This window comes from Solanum tuberosum, unplaced genomic scaffold (genome assembly GCF_000226075.1).
Source record: "Solanum tuberosum cultivar DM 1-3 516 R44 unplaced genomic scaffold, SolTub_3.0 scf00089, whole genome shotgun sequence".
NCBI classification, from domain to species: Eukaryota; Viridiplantae; Streptophyta; class Magnoliopsida; order Solanales; family Solanaceae; genus Solanum; species Solanum tuberosum.
In genome coordinates, this window is record NW_006239012.1 from 1117156 (window position 1) to 1124332 (window position 7177).

Consider the following 7177-nt stretch of genomic DNA (forward strand, 5'->3'; position numbering starts at 1 on the left):
TCTAAGTCATCAAGAATCGTGGTTGAGTTCAAAGGTTAGTTTTTTCTTGATTTTATTTTGTTAGCTTTTCGAAGAAAGGAGCAATTTAACTTATGATAATGGAGGTTTTTTTTTCCAAACATGAAGAATAATAATAAAGAAGAAGATAATTGAGTTAATAGTTATTTTTTTCAATTTTATTTTAACACATGGCCAATTTTTATTGGTCAGTGCTGTCTAAAAATTGCACCAACGCGCCTAACATAGGTGAAGTCACGGACTCAGCCACGTAGGCCAAAAAGTGGTAAAAAATTAACTAAAAAATAAGTTCGGGGGGGTAATAGGACCTTAGTAAAGGTTAGGTGTGTCTTGGGGATTTTGGGCATAGACTGGGGGGGTACTTATGCATTTTCCCTAATTTTTAATTTATATTAATAGTTTATTATTTAATTTTTGTCAAGGTGAAATATTTTGTCCATGTGGATGTCATGTGTCAAGGTTTTTTCAAATAAAAGAGAGAGTGCATTACACACACCACTGAGGTGTGTTTCTCAAACTAAAAAAAATGATAGTTTAGGTTTGAAACTGACACTCTCAATAGTTTAGGTATGAAACTCAAAAAAAGGGGATAGTTTAGGTTTGTTTTTGACATTTATCTCGATAAAATTACAACAAGACAAATATTATGGAATAAAAAGGAGATATTTTTTTTAATTATCACCGTGCTTTACTTAAATTAAACTTTAACTAGATTGAGATTAGGGGTGCCAAAATTAAATTTATCTCGCTTAACCCGTCCAACCCATTTAGCTTAATTCATTTCAATCTAACTCAATTCAATCCATTAAAAATTGGATTGATATGTAATCCAAATTGTCTCAAAATATTGTCAAAATATTTTTAATTTTTTTTTAAAAATTCGATATGTTACATATAACCACAATAAAGAATGTTTTTTTTATAAGGTACTACTAAAATAATTAAAACTTCATAAAATGTGGATTGGATCTTGGTCTGTTTCATAATTCATTACCTAATCCATTTTGACCCAAGAAAATTTAGATATGGGTTGGTTCTTGACCCATTTTTTGTTTTGATCCATTATGACCTGCACAAATTTGATTCAATCAGTAATTATCATCCCTAATTGAGATATACTCATACAAAATTGTGGATTAAATTAAACTCCATAAGACATAAAACAATCAAAATCTAGGACTGAACGTAGGAAATTAATTCTACCACTAATTCAAGGAAATAAAAAAAGTAAAAAAAAAACATCTTACAAAACCAAGAAGAATAACATATCTGTTAGTGGTAGTCCATAAATTCAGAACAAAGAGGAAAGGGAAAAGAACAAAAAAAATTGCAAACCTAAGGAAGCATCACACTATAGAGTTGTGACACTTAGTAGATCGAACTATATATGTATATATATATATATGAACACACGGTCAAAAAAAAGATTAATTAAGAGAATGAGATTCGAATAGAATCAAACTCACCATTAATAATTTGAGTCCTTCTTAGTAAGAGACTTAATGAACAAAACTAAATTGAGTAAAGTGAAGAAGCAGATTGCTACCCTTTTCTTCACGTTTATATTCCTCTTGACCGATGATTTATCCACTCTATACTTGGATCGAATGAAGAAGTAAAATCGTGTTTTCCTTACTGGTTCAATTGTCTCATCTTGATCTCCAAGGTATTCTCTTGAGAAATTATATTGAAATAATGAAGAGAATGAGGATATCTCATGTTTTATAGTTTGCTCTTGGATTAAATTTTGTTTGCAAAATGTAAGTACTCTCACCACACTTTTTGTGGAATTGAACCCCAACTTTATTACTTCAGATCGGCGGCAATTTTCTGGTGGGACTCATCCTCCATAACTGACCTCTCCACTTCTTGAAGGGTGGTAAGGAGACCAGATGATCGTCTCGTTGTTCTCCAAATGTAATACCTCCAGCTAAGTGTATATCCTTCCGTATGAAGTAATCTCACTTAATATTTGAAATTTAGATGTACTTGTAGGCTCTAGTAGCTGGGTTCTTGTCTTGTCTCGAGATTTCGGGTTTAATCGATGAAGGATGAAGACTGATGCTCGAAGTAATTAGTCATTTCTCTTCTTTTCTTATTCCCCAAATTACTAGATCTTACAATGTCTCCACTGTTTAAGGAAAAGAATTTCGTAACATAGTAATCAACTAGCATCAAATCTGTTCCCTATTATTAACCTTCGATAGAATGAAACTCGGAGAGGCTAATACCACACATCAAAAGATAAATTCTAGGTTCTAGATTATCTGCTAATTTACTACTAGATTACTTCTTATACTTACATGATGACAAGTCACTATATGGCTTTGAATCTGCTTCTAACTTATCCCTTGACAGAATGAACCTCAAAGAGGTTAATACCACACATCAAAAGGATTTATCGGAAACAAAATCAATGACCATCTAGCAACTTGTTACCCCTAAATTTGATACTACAAGATAATCACAGAGTTGCAAGGAAACATAGAAGAGACGTCCCCACTACTTTGCCTATGTCTATTACCATTGTACACCCTAAACTCTCACCAGGTGGCATAGTAATTAGGCTTTTTGAAATCACTTCAGGCAAAATTGTAGATATCAAACTCTTCCTCTGTTCCAGTAGTTGCTGACTATGTGACTGAAAACCTGTGAATATACTAATCAGTTGTCCAGTTGTGTCATCCTCAAAAAAGGCATGTTTATTTTATCCATGTTGAGTATTTTCTTTGCTATTGCTGGAATATCTTGAAAAATTTCCACCCTGTAAGTACCTGCAAAATTAATAGTCAAGTTAGCAAAGAAATCAGCCAGAGTGTTGCCTTCCCTTAGAGTGTGTTTAACATGAATAGGGACACCTTCCCTCATTCTTTTAATAGCATCAACCTCTATAACAACACTCCAAGGGACCTCCCATCTCTCCTCCAAAAGTTGAACCATAGTGTGAGAATCTGTCTCCACTATAAGGGGTAATAAATTTCTGTCGATACAGAAATTGTTGCCTTCATTTATTGCTACAAGGCTAGTGGAATTTGGTATTCTTCTCCCTTTCACCACCACTATGTCTCCAAAGCAATTTCTCACACAAAATGCAGCCGAACTAGGGCCAGGATTACCCTTAGAAGCACCATCAGTATTGCATTTATACCATCCATCAGGAGGATGCATCCACCTCACAATTTTGTGTCTAAACCTAGGCTCCCATTTTTCCAGTACATTCACAATAGCAGGCCAGTCCTTGGTAAGTTTTGAAAAAATGGGAATTTGCGAATTGTGAATTGATGAATAGTATTATTGATCTCATAAATAACCTTTTCATAAGGATAAATACTCCCATGTAGAATAGTGTTTCTTCTTTTCCAAAGAAACCACAAAATTAAAATAGAGACTGCATCCAAAATTGCTTTAAGCTTCACATTGCCAGGAGCATCTCTCCAGTTATGTATTTATTGCTTTATTTGGATCCAAGGACCATGAAGTCCAACAACATTTGTAAAATAGGTCCATACGCTTCTCGCTATATCACCTGTTAAGAAGAGATGTTGTATGGTTTCAGGAGCAGAAACTATACAACATAAACAATATGTGCTCACATTGCTATCCCACTTGGAAATGTAAGTACCCACTGGAATTTTATCACCCCATATTCTCCAAGTTAAAAAACCAAACTTAAAAGGCAGCCCTTTCACCCAAATGTGCTTGTATTGAGGATTTTCTTCTTACTTCTCTCTTAATAATTCCCAAGCTGAATTAACCTTAAACTTTCCAGTGCTATTAAGTAGCCACCAATGTTTGTCAGACAAAGTACTAGGCATAATATTGCTTAATTGTTGTTGTACATGATTAACAATTCTCTCCGGCAGTACTTGTTGGATTCTGTCTAGGTCCCATCCCTCTTCATTCATTAGCTCATTTATAGATTCCATTTCTGGTCGAATAATACAATCTGCTTCATGACATAAAGGCCCATATTTGGTCCAGTTTTCATACCAAATGTTTGTGGTGCCTCCTCTTGCTTCCCACCACATGTTCTTCTTTAAAATATCTCTATTTTCAAGCATCATCTTCCACACCTGAGATCCGCCTTTCCATTGCACTAGTGTAGGTATTTCTTTTTTGCAATATTTATTCCACATGAAATTTGCCCATATTGAATTGCATGTTCTGAATTTCCACCACAACTTTGCTAACATTGCTTTGGAGACATCAACTAAAGATCTAAAATCTAGTCCACCTTCACCTCTAGGTAGACATATATTCTGCCAAGCAGTCCAATATTTACTTCTTCCTATTTCCTTATTATTCCAAAAAAAATTTGCAAAAATCTTGTGCAATTCAGTGATTACACATTTAGGAGAGACAGTTGCAGAGAGGGTGTAGATAGGGATCGATACTCTGCAATACACTATTAATTTAAGTTGTCTTACCACCAAAAGATAACATCTTTCCTTTCCATGTTTGGAGCTTGTTCTTCACCTTTTAAATAAGATCATTGTAGTCACTCTTTTATTTTATTTATATGTGTATATGTATATTTTTTTTGTTTCTCTCGTCTTATTTTATTTTTTTATTTTTTCACTTTTTTTTTTCGTTCTGTTGCTTTCTTCTTTTCTCTTTTATTTTTAATTGTTGCGTATTTTTCTTCTTTTTTTTAAACTTTTTATCTTCTATTTTTTTTAACGTCTGTTCCTTTTTTTTTTGTTATGTTTTTTTTTTCGTTTCAGTATTTGTTTTAACAATTTTATTGTTTTTTACTGTACTAGTATACGTGCCCACGCGTTATTAAAAATTATTTAATTGTTCAAATATATTACATCATTTTGATTTTATTAAAATATAATTATCATCATATTTTTCATGCAATATACTTAATATCATAAATTTTTATATAACTAAAGGAACAAATCATATAAATGCATGCGCACGATCGTCAAATAACATTTTTGATAAAACTAAATATTATAATTATATATTTCTTATACAAACGTTTCAAAAATATATTATGATTAAAAATAAATAAGAATGAAAGAATTAAGAGAATATGTTGGTACACTCTCTCAAATTAATATATGAAAAAATTATTTATTATTTTCTTTCTATGGAGAGATTTTACGTAAACTAAATAATTTATTCATTTTCAAAAAAATTCATAATGATTTTAAAATATTTATCTGAATAATAAATTCCTCATGTTAATGGTCAATTTAAAAGTTGTGTACAAAAATACATGACATCTCTTTATTCATTTCATATTGATCAAGTGTCTATGCTTCTACTCCTCTAAGTGTTATCTAAGTAAGCTAAACATTTTTTATATATATAAAAAAGGAGGACGGACTCTTCAATTATAAAAAAATATATTTTTGAGTTGAAAAAATGTATATCCACTATAAAAGTTAAATATGTGATAGTTATAACTAATAAACATTACATTAAGTTATGGAATAGTTTAAAAATTAAGTACATTAAAAACATGATTTATATTTTAGATTATATAGCCATATATTATGGGAATGTAATTAATCATTTCCATAAAAATAGGCTCATTAAGAGTTGAGAGATGATATATTTGAAAAACAGTTATAAATGTTAAAGACAATATTTTTCAAAAGTTTGAAAATAATTTAATAATAGTTAAAATTATTTTAATGTTAATTATAAAATACTGTTATTTTAACATATTCATTGTTGCCTACATTTTTGTTGAAACAACTGAATGTATTTCAAATTCATTGTTGTCCATATTTGTAATTATTAGATTTAAAATTTTTATTTTATAAAACTTAAATTGTTAAATTTTTTAAATTAATTTTGTGAATTCAATAAAAGTTTTGTTTTTAAAAGACTACATTATGCATGGAACAATTATTTCAGCCACGTATTCATAATTAGTTAATACTTATTTATAATTAGTTAATATGTATTTTAATAATGATACAATGCAATCTAAAAAATACGAATGTGTCTTAATATTTTCGAAATCAATTATTTTTCTTAAATTATTCTCTCCAAAAAGCTTTTGCCCTTTTTTTAAATGTGTCTGAGATTACGCATGTATATGTATATTGTGTTGGGGGCAGAGGTTGACCTCTTTTTCTTTTTCTTTTTTTTAAATTTTTTTATTTGAGTTTGCAGTTTTTATTAAGTAGGCGTTTGGCCATGCGATATCATATCACGATATGGTATCGTGAGATGAAATCAGCGTTTGGACATGCGATTTTACGCTGATTTCATCTCATGATTCCATATCATGAGAGGTGATATCATATCTCATGTGATTTCATATCATGATTTGAGATATTTTAATACAACAATTGATCCATGAGTTTATATTTGTTAAAACAACCCCACATTTATATCTACTAACCATTTGTTTCATATGTAAATAAAATTTATAATCACATCATTACTTTTTAAAATTTATTATTCTCACCAACATATAGTCACTTTAACTCACACCTCACAATTGTGGAGTAATAAAATTTTGAAGAGCCCATGAAAGGTGTTTCATTTATTATTCAAATATTGATGAGAAGTGAAAGTTAGGTTGAAAGTTAGATTGAACATGCAGTGAACAAATAAATTAGATGAAACAATTACTTAAGTGGAGAACAAATAATTTTGTAATAATTTATTATGCGATTTTATAATTTTTGTTTACTTGATAAGATTGAATAAACAATTGGGGCTATTTTAATAGTTTTATAACTTATGGGCTTTTTATGTTTATGAGAAAATATACAACACAAAAATTCCATATCGCATGTCCAAACAAACCTTCAATTTCATCTCATGATTCCATATCATGAGAGGTGATACCATATTCTCCAAAAACCATGATATGAAATCACCATTCATGATTTGAGATATTTTAATACAACAATTGATCCATGAGTTTATATTTTGTTAAAACAACCCCACATTTATATCTACTAACCAAAAAAAATTTTAACTTTTGTGGTGGTTATTGAGTAAGTTTACACATATTTTAAAATTTTTAATTAAATTAATTTTATTTTTTATTTTTTATTTTATAATCTTAAATTGAAATTTCAAACTATTTAATTTTCCGTTATTTATAAACTAATTTTAAAAAGGATAATGAATTTTTTGGAAAACAGTTACGTTGATTGGTCCGTTTGTTTGAATATTTTATCAC

At 29.9% G+C, this 7177-nt stretch overlaps 1 long non-coding RNA gene and 1 other non-coding gene across 2 annotated transcripts; both read left to right on the forward strand.

Annotated features, from left to right (window-relative positions):
• The first annotated feature begins 1445 nt into the window (after positions 1-1445).
• LOC102604050 (uncharacterized) lies at positions 1446-2497 on the forward strand. Its single transcript, XR_367310.2, has 3 exons — positions 1446-1684; positions 1834-1935; positions 2014-2497. It is a non-coding gene; the product is annotated as an uncharacterized lncRNA (long non-coding RNA).
• Positions 2498-6197: 3700 nt separating this feature from the next.
• MIR1886F (microRNA MIR1886f) lies at positions 6198-6267 on the forward strand. Its single transcript, NR_130364.1, has one exon. It is a non-coding gene; the product is annotated as a microRNA MIR1886f (primary transcript).
• The last annotated feature ends 910 nt before the right edge of the window (positions 6268-7177 follow it).